The following is a 15,050-nucleotide window of genomic DNA, read 5'->3' as shown; positions in this document are numbered from 1 at the left end:
AATTATTGTAGTTTCTTTCTTTTGTTTGCATATTGATCTTTCATTACTCAAAATAGATTGCTTGAAAGGGATTATGTGATGATTGTAATGGTCTTGGGAATTAATTGGTCTTATCAATGGGTTGAGGAAAGGATTGTGAGAATTTTCCCAGAACTTAGGCTTGTTCAAGCAGTAGCTAATATATCAAACTATCAAAGTTTGCATACAATCATAGAGCAATAATTAATGAATGGTTCTTACCATATTCATTAATTCACAGGACCAATACTTATATATGATTGATGAAATATTGACCAAAACAAACATTGGAATATGGGGCATTTGTTAATGTACAAATATACCGTGTTGCCAATTGCTTTGATAGGCAATACCCAATGAACAGTTTTTTGTTTATTAAGTTCTCCTTGTTCAGGATTATGAGCTTAGTTTCTTGAGCTACTTCATTGAATAATTTATAGGTGGGATGAAGTAAATAACTAAAAACAAATTACCAGTAGAAGCATGTGAGTAAACAGCAGAGTTGCTATATCTATTGCTCCCACTTTTGCTCCCTGTGCTGAAAATGGGGTATTTGTAAGTTGAGAAATTCTATGGTAAAATGTTTGATAGAATTACCCAAACAGATTGGTTTTGAAAGGAAATTCTGAAAGACAATTAATTGAACTTAAAATTAAAACCGAAGACAATATTTTACAACAGTGAAATACTATGAAAAAAATATAGTTTCATGTGTACATATCAAAAGCTATGATAAAATGTACCTTTTAAGCAAATGGAAGGCTATTTGCGAGGGTTAAAAAGTATTGGCCTCTTATAGAAAGAGTGACATTTTTTTTAAAACAAAGAGATTCCAGCATGTATAACTTAAATTGAAGAAGACTTTAGTGTATGACAGATTTTTTTTAGAAAGTGTGACAGGATCCAATAATAAAAATGTTAAAAGAACATACAAGAGTGTATTGGTAGTATTCTTCAATAAGAACAAAAAATGAATACATAAGGTAAAACACAAGAGTTCCATACACAAACTAAGGAAACGTTGATGCTTCAAATTGCATGATGTTTATGCTGAAAATATAAATAGATGCACATCATCCCTCTATCAAAATGTTAAGCTCCATAAATAGTGACCTTACATGTATCATGTTTCTTTGTCCTCCTTGGAGAATGTATTATCATATTCTCTTCAACAAGAAACTCATTACCCTTTATCAAATTCATTACTGGGTCGTTGTTCTCAAAAGAATGCACAAAGTTGTTCAACATATCCATTATCTCAGTGTCCGCAGTGGTGCTATCACACATTTTATCATATAATAGCCGAACAAAAATCAACAAGTTTTCGTTTTCTGATGACAATCTTGTGGCATTTTCATGCAAATTTCTATTCTCCATCTTGATTTTCTGTAGCAAATCATCCAAAGCACTCAGCAGCTTATTCTCCATTTGATTAGTTAAGTCCTTTGTTTTGAACTGTTCTGTGTCAATTTCAGCTTCAATATGCAATGCAACCTATTTTGACTTTTGATTCAAGTGCAACTGCTTTGATCTTATCACAAGCTTCTTGGACTTGTTTAATTTCATCTTGTTTCTCATCAAGTTGTGAAGAAATGGAGGTCAAGTAACTAGTGCAATGTTTTTCCAGTGTAGTCAACTGCGGCATGACTTCATCTATTCTCATATTTTCTCCCTTCATATGATTCTCTTTCTCAAGCTCATTGGTTTTTTCCATTTTAATTTCTGTAACTACATGACTTTCAACTTCTCTTCTAAATGATTCTTGTTCAAGCCAAACAACCTCTTTCTTGAGCTCCTCCAAAATTTTGTTCTTCTCCTCTATCATCTGCAGATATCTAACTTCATCAGTCTCAGAGGACACAACTATTGGAACACAACCTTCTGTGTCTTTAACTTCCAGTTTTTGTTCCAAACTTCCAATAGGTTATAGTGTTGCAGACAACTTATTCTATTCTCTTTCTCTTCCAACTTCAAAACCAACTTATCATTCTCTTGCTTGAGGCTTTCACTAAAAACTACTTGTGCAAGGAGTGAATTTTCAAGTCTTTTACCCATTACAAAATTTTCTTCAAGATCTTTCCTCAAACGTTCAACATATAACATCCACACTTGCAATTGAAGTTCCATTTCATTTCTTTCATGTATTGTATCACTCAATTCAATGATTGCTTTGTCTAAAGCATCACCTACTTCTCTGAGTTTTTCTTCTAAATCAAATTCCATGTGCAAAACCTTCTCTTTGGGGAGCAGTTTATACTTAGTTGATTCTTCCAGCATTTCATTGTGCCCATCAAGTTCCTTGGAAATGTTCAATTGAGTCTCAGAAACTCCTTGTTGATATACTAGAAGCATCACAGACAACTCCTCATTCAGCAACATCATCTCAGAAGTTGAAGAATGAGAACTTTCCAACTCCTTCTCGAGCTCTTTTACTACCGCGGTTTTATTTTCCAATTCAGTCCAAAGACTATTGATTGTTCCTGTCAATTGTTCTACCTGAAAGCTCCATTCAGATTTTATAGCCTTAAAAGCAGAATCACACCCTTTACTAATTTGTTCCAAATTTCTTATAGCTCGGATAGCAACTTCGATTTGGAATATGATGCGCCTGATTCCTGAAGTTCCTTGAGGGACATCCTTAACTCATGATTTTCTAGCTCTAATTTCTCAATTGAGTATTTTGATTCTTCATAATATTCCTCTATTGTTTTCAGTGAATATCTAGGACCTTCAAGCTGTGACCTTGCATCCTGGCACTCATTAGTGACATTATCAGATAGTACCTTAGAATCTGAGACATCAACTTCTAGACACTTTCTCTGGCTTTCTTCATGAGCAAGGGTCTGCAGGGGTTATGAAACATTATTTCAACTAAATTTGGGTAACATATTGCTCAGATTTCCATCATCTGAGATTACTTCCTAGGAAAGTTATGATCAATCATGGTCCAATGTATCATTCCTCTCTAAGGCCTTCAAAAAATTATATTTAAAAACCTTTAAAATTGCAGATGTTACATAAACATGTTGTTTGGTGCTTAAGCAAACACAATCCTTTTTTTTGGGTTTTAGTGGATACAAACTTTAATTTGTTTAAAACATATTTATGTTTTTATGAATAATTAAATAGGTTTACTTTAATTTTTTAAAACTTAATTATGTTTTTTTATGAATAATTGAATAAATTAAACTAAATATATTTAAAATAAATTTATAATCATGTTAAAAGTCCACACATTTCTAATGAAAAAATATTCATTTAAGTAGAGCTCATGTCTCTATTAAAAAAAGTTCATCTTAGATTAGATTTTCTTACTCACTTACTATACTACGCGTCAGTTCTCATTAAGAAGCATGATATCAAAAACGTTTATGCACGATATGTTATAAGAAGCTAATACAATATAAAACCTAATTCCCTGTTCAGTATTGATAAAATTCATTCAGCATTTGTATAGTGGAACCTCATTTTCTGCATCATTTCCTATCTCTAATGTAAATGTTCATTAATTCATATGCATGACATGACACCCTCTTAAAAACGTTAAACGAGATATTTCGTTATTTGTTTCAATCGATTAAGATTACATTTTACGTGCATTGAACAATATACTAAACATTATACAATTGCTGACAATAAAATGCAAATTACATGCAATACAATAGCATGGTACAAAATGTGAAACAAACACGTTTTGAAACATTAAAACAAGTGAAAACAAGAAACTGATCATGAGTTGGAGGAGCAAAGTGTAGGTTGAAAAGGTGAAACGAAAACCTGAGAATGAGAGAAAATGGGAAGGTGGGGGTGGTTTTTTGTACTACAAATGTATAATTACATATAAATCTGTAATCTATATAATTACTTACTGTGTATAAATCTGTATAATAAGAGTACATATGTATTACAAAAACAGTTTCGTTTGTTGGGCTATGTCTGTTATTAGAGCCCAAATTCATTCCAAAACTGACTCAAACTTGTGTTGTTATGAAAACGATTCATTGTGGCACGTGTTCAGGGATCTTGTATGAATGTGATATCTTTTTTAACTAAGTTTTGGTTTCTGTAAATATGATGTTTTTTATTTAAGTCTATAGACAGAACTAGACCCAAAATGAGATAACACTATACAAATGAGATAACACAAAAATGAGGTTTATGTAACACAAAAATGAGGTTTTGAGCATGATAACACAAAAATGAATAAATTTTAGATAGAACTAGACCCAAAAGTTGAGCCTGCCATTTTTGGTTTATGTAAAATGAATAAAATGAGAATCTTCATACATGTTCACGGAAGAAGCAATGTTTTGTTTTGTTTAGTGAACAATTTGAATAAAGTATCACTGAATTGATCATCAATTGTGTACGTAGTAGTAGAACATACATAAAACTTTAGCAAAAAAATTGTTCAATTTTAACTTTAAATTCATCCCACTAATAATCTAGTTTGTGAACATGACATGGTTCTCTAAACAAACACAACTCTTGTCTTTTGGTGGCCTTGTATGGATGTTTGATTTTGTATTCAGAAATTTCAGCCAATATATATGCATCCCACTTGTCCATCACATATATGACTAAGTTGGTCTATAATTTATGCATATTCTCTAGATCTTTCTTAAAAAGTCCAGCGCTAACAATGCTAAAGGAAATTATAGAAAATGAAAATTATAACCCTTTGCTGAAGTACCAAGGAAACTAAGTAGAAAACAAAAATGTCTAATTATGTCCTTTGGCTTCCAAGGCACATGGAGTACCCAAGTGGAGAAGGTAAAGGATTCATCTTCAAGCTAATTAACATGAAGACAAGGTCAAGTACAAGTTGGTAGATGTGTCCCATGGCCATCATTTACAAAAAGAGGAAAACATGAATGTTCTCACATTGTATGAGTTCTATATACTTTCACTATATTATTCATCGTTTATATTTAATCATTATTATTGACCCTTTAAAAAAATTAATTCAAATGAATTATAGATAATATAATAATTGTGTATAAATCTTTACAATGATATTTCATACATATTAAACTCTTAAAAAAAATGCAAGTGGCCATATTTTGATTTTAACTATAGCACTTTGAGGCCAAATTGATTACTTTGATTCATGTAGAACTATGCTGATTTTATTTATAAGATGATTGCAATATTTTTTTAGTACTACTAAAAGTATCTCATCACTATATATGTAAAGAATTAATTCCTTTCGGAATACGTTAATGTCTTTCTCAACAAATATCACTCATAAAAATCAAATTATTAATTTTTTTGTCATCCTGAAGATATAGTAGAACCTTATATGAAACAAAGTTAATATATATTGCTTGAGGAAAGAATCAAAGTTCAATGGAGGATTGGCTGAGTAAAACATATGGAGGTTAAGTATTCTTAATCTTGCAAAAGCTACTTTACATACTAAGGTCAACTTTAGCAAAATCAATGCATCTGATACTATGAAAATAGGCAATATGAGTGGGTGGCAAAAGGGACAAGATCAGTTTCAACTTTAGAAGGTTATACAATCATTTCATAATTAAATGATACTATAAGATAAAGATATGTGCTAGAGTGAACTAAACCTTATAAATTATCAAAAAAGGAGTATAAAGAGGAAATTCCTTAAAGATGAGCCATTTTAGAATTTCAATTATATATTTATATCGTTCCAGCCATACAGTTAATAATTCAACAAGTTTGATTAGCGGAAAGATGATAAAAGAAGATAAAGAAAGTAAAAATAATATAGCATGATTAATTTGTAATTGAATGATGGTCAAACCTTTTAATATGCTATTATGAAAAGTTAATGCTTTCTCACATTCTCACATAGAATGATTCTCATGATTAAGCATATTTCAGAAAGAAATATAAAATAATTTTCTTTTCAATCACCTCCTTAATCATAGAGGTTGTGCATGCATTATTCTCTAATTTTCATCTTGGGTCCCATGTAAGTCTTTATTCATTTTTTTTTTTTAATTTGTTTGAGTGGTTAGAAATGGTTGGAAAAAAAATAAGAAAGTGAATTAGAGCCTCAGAATCTTTGATTCTTCGTTAATTTAATCAAGGTTTTCTCAACAATAACTTTGGCAAATATATATTATTAGAGCTAAAACAAATAGTTCACAATCTCCACTCAAAAAAATTCAAGAGCAAAGAATCCTCATTATTTGCCTTTACCTAATCAGCAAAGTATACTACTAATTTTTGTATAAAAAAAAGTATACTACTAATTTTGAAAGTCGATATAATTCTATCATCATATTATGCTTTAAAACACAATTATGTGTTGGAACATATAGGGGCACATAAGCCATAAATTTTGATATCATGTTGTATAGCAATTCTTCTTTCTCTAATCAACGTATATGTTTCTTCCAAATGTTATTTATATATTCATTTAGACTATATAGTCCTCCCAATTTTGATTTAGCCGATTTTTTTTTTAAATTAATATCAACAATCTCCACATATAATGTATAATTGAGTTTGTGTCATTAGCAACCCAAACAGTGAAAATGAATGAATAAGTTGGTCTAAACAAAAATAATACCATCCTCTGGGAGAGTTAACATATTTTATAAGCTACTAACTATACATTGTTTTTGGTGCTGTTACTAACTACACATTAAACACAAAGATAAACATCGTTAGGTCAAGGGCAATAGTTATCACATGATTATATATATTGATCTTGTGCTACATTAATGTCCCTTTATTAATTACTATATAACAACGTCAATTCTTGCAACTTAATGATTTAAATGTCGTGCATCATCAATTGCATAACGTTTGATAAACGGCACCAACTTAAAGTATTTGAAAGTAGAGACCTAAAGGGGAAAATAATTGAACCCTCTCTAACAAAAGTTATTGTCAAATCGCAAATTATTATTTTTCTTTTTTTATACGTTAACACTTGTCATTCTTTTGGGTATGCAATATTTTAGAGATTACTTATATTCACATATTCTCTATTCTTTGAGTATTGATTACTCCATAGAGACCCACCGTCAGTTTACACCTACAAGATTTGATTACTGACTTTAATCATTTTCGTAGTAATTTGGGGCTTGATTACTGGTGTTTCGTACTTTCTTAACCATGAAAAATGTTTTGTCTAACCCAACTTCTTAATATACAGGAGATAAAATGGTCACCAAATGTCTTTGTTCTCTGACTTTAATTGATTTATCTCTTTGGAATATTTAGTTAGATGAAAATTTTAAAATTTCAAAATTATTATTCTGTTGGAACTTATAATTTCAACCCACTGTATTATTTATTTAACGTTTCAGTTTATTTATATATTATCCAATAACTATAAACAGCACAGATTTTTTATAATGAAAAGGAAAAGGTAAAATGCAGGGTGATATTAAGTGGCAACTGACAAATTTAAAGCAGATTCCTACTTGTGATATAGAAAAAGTTAGTTCGGAGAAGATAAACTTGAGTTGCTTTCATTCATTTTCAACCTTTTGGAGTTGTTAAGATATTTTTGTATAATTCCTACTTGATGATCTTTCATAGTTATTTAATAAAACATTCTATATTTAAATACCAACAACGTATTAGTCTAGTCGTGTTTGTTGAAAAAGGCAGTCACGCATCTAAAAGAATTAATTCTTTACTTATGAACACCTACTTTTTGTACACCCCAAAATAATCCCAAAAATTGTTTATTTAAAATGATTGGATTCTAAAAAATAATTTTTCAAAAAATAAATAAAAGTTAGGTTCCAAATATCCACATCATTTTTATCAAATTGAAATGAGCTTGTAAAAATATAACATAAAAAGCATGGAAATAATAAATAAAAAATTTGAAATTCAAATATTAAATAAATAGAAAATTAAATAAAACTATTATTATTGATTTTATATAAATTTTTGAATTTATTAAAGTAAATAAAAAAATAAAGAAAAAATATTTTTCACTTGTTTTATTTCCTCTTATTTTCTATTAGCCTCGTTGGTCATGATCTTTGTCATTTCTAAGTGTTGATGATATAGACACTCATATTGTTACCAAGTATTATGAGTTAGCCGCTCGAGCTGAACTTTAGTTTCTAACCCCATAATATTTAGGTTTCCCTTCTTTTGGAGAGTTGCAATATGAGCACATTATAAGGAGTCTAGAACTTGTTATGGCGTCTATTATACCTTAGAACTCTATCCTATGATGTTGTTCCTTAGATATTCCAAAAACTCTTATAGGTGTACCTATTACGAACCTTGGGAAATATATCGTATCATACCATACCATATCATTCACAACTTCGGACTCTTGTCACCCAAAATAAAAAGACCAAATGCCACTGAAAGATCTAATAGTGTGAGATCTCATCTTATAACATTAGGCACTTTATACTTATATAGTCATCCTTGAGGGGAATTCCTATTCCCCACAAAATGGGATTGTGATAAAAAAATAAATAGGGCAATTCATCACTTAACTATAAATTCATTCATGCATATATACATTTAAAAAAGAAAAACATACATCATTTATATATTCTTATACTTATTTATGCCTTCAACCATTCACTCATGTATAAAAAATAATCATTTAAATACTCATTGACTTATACATTCACACATTCATTAAAAAATAAAAGTATATTACTCATACATTCATTCATTCATGCATTTCAAAAGAAAAAATATCCATTGATTTAGTTATCCATTAGTTTACACATTCAAAAAGAAAAGTTCATTCAATTACACATTCGTTTATGCTTTCAAAAATAAAAATCTTCATGGATTGACTTATGCATTCAAAAAGAAAAATCTTCATTGATTGTCTTATGCATGCATACATACATGCATACATACATACATAGATAAATAAAAATTCATCATTCATTGACTTATGTATGTGTTCGTTCATTCATCATAAATATAAAAAAATATGTCATCATACATTCATCTACTTTTTATTAACTCACTCAATCATTCAAAAGGATAAAAAAGCATCATTCATTCATTCATAAAAAATGCATCATTCATACACATGTTTATTATACAATCATTCATACATAGATTCATAGAAAAACATCATTCAAAAATGGTATCATTTCCTTAACTATTGTTAATATTCTCATTCTTTGTCATAAAAAGCTTAAACAAAACATTGCATACATCTCATATATCATAGCCTTCATGCATTGAAATTCATACACATCATGAATTGCATTTACATGTGGCTTTACGCATTTAAGAAAAAAAGAAAATTACATGCATTCCTACATCTCATGCATCATCCCAACATATGCATAGTCATATTCGTTCCTTGCATTTCATGTATCATTTCGAGTTATAAGTTGCATTTCATGTATCATTTCGAGTTATAAGTTGCATTTCAATCCATGTAACATGATGAAAAAATAAAAAATTTCACTTCATGCATATCATGCATCACTAAAAATCATTTTTCTACATACATTTCATTATCCTATTGTGTATGACACTCATTAGTTTAAGTTGGTTTTAAAAATACTATTGTTAGACTTGACTAAAAGCAATCAATATTGAAATTGAAGATATTCAAGAAGATAGAGAAATCTCAGATTGAGATCGAGACTACATGAACTACCCTCGTCACACGAGATAGTGCATTATCTCCAACTCCAACAAAAATTGGAGACCAATTTGAAATTTTTTCTCATTTGAGGACTTTAGTCAAGGCCAAGTCCATCTCACTCTTACCTTTGTTTCCTTGTTCATGAATAAAGATTTAATTTCAAATGCATATTTTTAATAAGTATATACTAATACATTGATCATACAAATTTCAGCATCTCAAACCTCACCCTGCCATCTCACAACACTCCACCAATCATATTTACCGAGAAAAGAAACCACAAAATAATCCTAGATAAAATTAATCTATGCATTAATATGAGATATTTTATTCAAAAAAATAAAATGGAGGATGATGCAAATATAAGACCCAAAATGATGGACACCTTCAGATAGATTTTTCTGATGACACAAAACATTTTTTGTAATTCCTAATCAATAAGGAGATATCCCTAGTCATCCCATTTGAGCCTAGACAACATTAAAAGAGATAATTTTTTAATAACCATCAATATATCAATAGCCTGGGAAGTTAGTTTTTCAACTGTTTCCTTGACATTCAATTATCAATGAAAAGAATATGTTCTTTCACACCAATCATGTGAATAAAGGATAAGAGAATACAATGAGAATGCTCAATAAATATCTCAGACAAAAGGTAGGGTAAATAAAAGTGCAATATAAATTAGTGAAAAGGAACATTTCATAGAAATATATTAACCTGAATCACATGTCATCCTTGTCATATCCTGAATAATTCTCTTAATCGTTGAATGTCATGTTTGAAAAATGTCGAAAATAGGATAAAGATGAAAGATGAAAGGTGGGTATGAGAAACACAAGTTTTGAGTCTTATATCATTTTCTTGAAAACTCTTAGTCAAACCAAGATACAAGCTTAAAAAGACCTTGTCGGTGACTTATTTGCCTAAGATATTCATCATGACAGAAAAAGGTTGACTCCATTAATCTCATAAAATTTTGATTAAGATATCTCATATTTTTAATGGATAAGTTAAAATTCATTTACACAATATTATTATCACCTCATCATCAATAACAGCCTAAACACACACTAAATTCTATCATCACCACCACATCTATCCAAGCCCAAACTTAAATTAAATTTGGTCATCCTTGTCATGTCACCACTCATAGTCCAAAAAGACTTATCAAAGTTTGCATGATCATTGTTTTAGTATTCCTTCTTTAAAGAGTTTTGCATGAAATAAAGAGCATTAAAGTAAAGAAATGTGGAAGCCTCTAAAACTAAAGAAAATTTTGAGATGATACATAATCTAAGTCCTTCTACTCCAAGTCTACCAGATCAATTTGAATAGGACGATGGCTCTGATTATCTCACATTGTGGCAGTTTTTGAGTTGATTACACTTTCTAGTGGAAAGTCATAAGAAGCCCAAATTGGGGCAATTTTTGGCTTGATCTCATTTTCCTCTGAAAATTTATAAAAAAAAACCCGAAACTGAGGCAATAGTTAAGTGAGTTCTCATGACTCTATTAGTTGAATCAATCACAAGAAGTTAGAGTCTCTCATTTAGGCACTAGGCAGATCTTAGATTATCGAGTCTCTTGAAGAAATAATGACCCACTATTCAAGAGTTCTACTTTCTATCAAGTCAAGACATTTGAGAGTGTTCACAAAATTAAAACAAAACATAAAAAAAAGCAAAACAAAATAGTGTTAGGTTGAAAACACACATAGGCTACCTAGGAAAAGGAGAGTAGTTCTAAGTCGAAAATATGCAAATGCGGCTTAAGATTATAATAAAATGAGAAAATCTCGACAAATGCCTACATAAGGTCTTTTGGGTAAAGATTAGGGAAAATTAAATTAACACCCTCAAGGTAAAGACTTACAACCACACATCGCCGATCACCCAAACTATGACAGCTTTTTGGATAATCTAAGTTGTAGCCTCCTAGGTGAAGACAATGGTTCATAACAAGCACATTGAGGTAGTTTTTGTTACAAAATCATCCACATTGTGGATAAAATTCCTCAGCAGGCCTACATTGAGGCAAAATAGTTGGGTTTATTCATTATCCTCAAGATTATGCTTGGACAATTTTATGAGAAAGGCATCTTCGGGTAAACTGGGGCAGATTTAGATTAATGAAAAGCTATAGTACCAATCAACAACAGGCAACAAAGGCCACTTCAATCGAGTCTACAAAAGCTTATGAGTTTCATCTATATATATATATATATATATATATGGGTGTAAGACATGAGTGATACATTACAACATTTGTGCCTGAGTCTTACCCCTTATTCCATTACATTCAAACATCATATAATACCCATACCATATCTGACGTACATACATTGAAGTAACACCATTCCCAACAATGCATACTCATATTCATACATTAATCATTATAAACCCAAACATCAACATGAACCTCATGTATTGCATAACTCCAAACAATCATATCATTACAATTATATTTAACAATCAAGCTTTTCGGATTCTGTACCTCGATGAGAAATTAAAATCAATCATTTCGGGTCTTGTACCTCGACATAAAATTCAAGCTTTTCAGGTCCTGTACCTCGATGATCATTAACAATCAAACTTTTCAGGTCATGTACCTCGATGAACATTTTAAAATCAAGATTTTCGGGTCATGTACTTCAATGAGCATTCACAATCAAGCTTTTCGGGTCTTGTACCTCGATGATCATTTTAAAATCAAGCTTTTCGGGTCCTATACCTCGATGAGAAATTAAAATCAATCTTTTCGTGTCCTCTATCTCGACGTGAAATTCAAGCTTTTTGAGTCTTGTACCTCGATGAGAAGTTAAAATCAAGATTTTCAGGTCCTGTACCTTGACGTGAAATTCAAGCTTTTCGCGTCCTGTACCTCAATGGTATATCATGGCAAGCGCGAAAACTGCCTCAACAAATCTCTGGTTTATTATGGCAAGCGCGGGAACTGCCTCAACAAATCCCTTGTTCATTATGGCAAGCGCGGGAACTGCCTCAACAAATCCCTTGTTCATTATGGCAAGCGCGGGAACTGCCTCAACAAATCCCTTGTTCATTATGGCAAGCGCGGGAACTGCCTCAACAAATCCCTTGTTCATTATGGCAAGCGCGGGAACTGCCTCAACAAATCCCTTGTTCATTATGGCAAGCGCGGGAACTGCCTCAACAAATCCCTTGTTCATTATGACAAGTGCGGGAACTACCTCAACAAATCTATGGTTCATTATGGCAAGCGCGGGAACCGCCTCAACAAATCTTTGGTTCATCATGGCAAGTGCGAGAACCACCTCAACAAATCCCTAGTTTATCATGGCAAACATGGGAATTGCCTCAACAAATCCTTGGTTCATCATGGTAAGTGTGAGAATTGCCTCAACAAATTTATGGCTCATCATGGCAAGCGTGGGACCGCCTCAACAAATCCATGGTCATCATCGCAAGCGCGATAACTGCCTCAACAAATCTCCGCTTCGTCATGCCAAACGCGGGAATTGTCTCAACAAATTCCTGATTCATCATGGCAAACGCGGGAACTGCCTTAACAAATATCTGGTCCATCAAAGCAAATGTGGGAACTGCCTCAACAAATCCCTGGTTCACCATGACAAGCACAAGAATTGCCTCAACAAATCCCTGGTTGATCAAAGCAAGTGCGAGAACTGCGTCAATAAATCCCTGGTCCATCAAAGCAATTGTAGGAACTACATCAACAAATCCTTGGTTCATTATGGCAAGCACGGGAACTGTCTCAAAATATCTTTGGTTCATCATGATAAGCGTGCGAACTGCCTCAACATATCCTAGTTCATCATGGCAAGTGTGGGAACTGCTTCAACAAATCATTGGTTCGTCATGGCAAGCGCAGGAACTGCCTCAACAAATTCATAGTCCACCAAAACAAGCACAAGACTTCTTCAACAAATCTTTAGTTCATCTTGACAAGTGCGGGAACTGCCTCAACAAATATCTGGTTCATCATGGCAAGCGCGAGAACTGCCTCAACAAATCTTTGGTCCATCAATGTAAGTGCGGGAAATGCTTCAACAAATACATAGTTCATCATGGCAAATGCGGGAAGTGCCTCAACAAATCTCTAGTTCATCATGGCAAACACGGGAACTATCTCAACAAATCTCTAGCTCATCAACGCAAGCACAAGAACTACGTCGACAAATCTCTGGTTCATCAAGGCAAGCGCAAAAATTGCCTCAACAAATCGTTGGTTCATTATGACAAACGCAGTATATCTCTCAAAGGCTTTTTCTCAGCCTTGACAAAATACCGTTTATTTCTTTATTGGTTACATATCATGATATCTCTCAAACCTCGATTTGTTTGCTATTAGGTAAGTAAGTAAAAAGGGACCACTATGAACACTCATTTTTGTTCGGCCCAGAAAAAACCAAAAACTTGTTTCTTTAAAATAATTGGATTCTAGAAAAAAGATTTTTCAAAAAATAAATAAAAGTTAGGTTCAAGTAACCCACATCATTTTTATCAAAGTAAGAGAAAATGATCAAATTGAGATGAGTTTCTAGAAACTCATACATAAAAAACAAGGAAATAATAGTAAAAAATATTTTGATATTTTCGAAATTCAAATATTAAATAAATATAAAATTAAATAAAACTATTTTTATTGGTTTTATATTAATTTTCGGATATATGAAAGTAAACAAAAAAAATTAAAAAAAACATTATCATATAGAAGCTTCCCTTTTCAAAATTTAAATGAAATAAAAATAAATAAACAAATAATATTTAAATAGAAGGGTCAAACCTATTCTCGTTGGATTCCTAAAACAAAGTAATCTAGTTTATCAAATTGAGATATTACGTAACTTAATGTTAGGTATTAAGTGGTTATTTTTTAGTATATATAGGTGTGTTATGGTAACACTACACCCTAAACACTAGAGAGACTGCAAATACACTACAAATAAATTGTGAAAGGAGAAACACGGTGAGGGAGAAAGGCGTGAAGCTAAAAGATCCAGTGCAGACGAGAGTGTATTATTCACGTGCACTCACTTTTTGGCTGCTTCAAAACCGTCGATTCTGCATACCACAACCATCCGTACGTTGACCTGCGGATCACTCAATCAGATTTCGAAACACGACTTGGTCATAGTGCACCCTGCCATCGTGAATTATTCAACCAGTGTGGGCGTGTGATCAAACACGGGAGAGAACACGGTTGAACCTGTGAAACCTCTCCTTCATCCAACCACGTTGTGTTACGTGTTCAAGCATCAAGCCTCCATCTCCAAAACAATCATCCTCTGCACACGTCCAACAAACTCCAAGCAGTCCCACACATTAACATTTTTGTCTAGCATTCTAAATCCGTATTTCACTACATCCGGTACACTTTCATTTATTCAATGTACTCTTTGATTTATCAATTTAATTTAACACCACAATGTTACTCAATA

The 15,050-nt window shown here is 31.9% G+C and overlaps 1 pseudogene; it reads right to left on the bottom strand.

Moving 5' to 3' along the window:
* On the bottom strand, nucleotides 1,111-12,230 carry LOC109330805 (annotated as a pseudogene).

Source organism: Lupinus angustifolius, chromosome LG17 (genome assembly GCF_001865875.1).
Source record: "Lupinus angustifolius cultivar Tanjil chromosome LG17, LupAngTanjil_v1.0, whole genome shotgun sequence".
In the NCBI taxonomy this organism is placed as follows: Eukaryota; Viridiplantae; Streptophyta; class Magnoliopsida; order Fabales; family Fabaceae; genus Lupinus; species Lupinus angustifolius.
The sequence above is the reverse complement of the archived record's forward strand: the minus strand, read 5'-3'. Positions and strand labels throughout refer to the sequence as shown.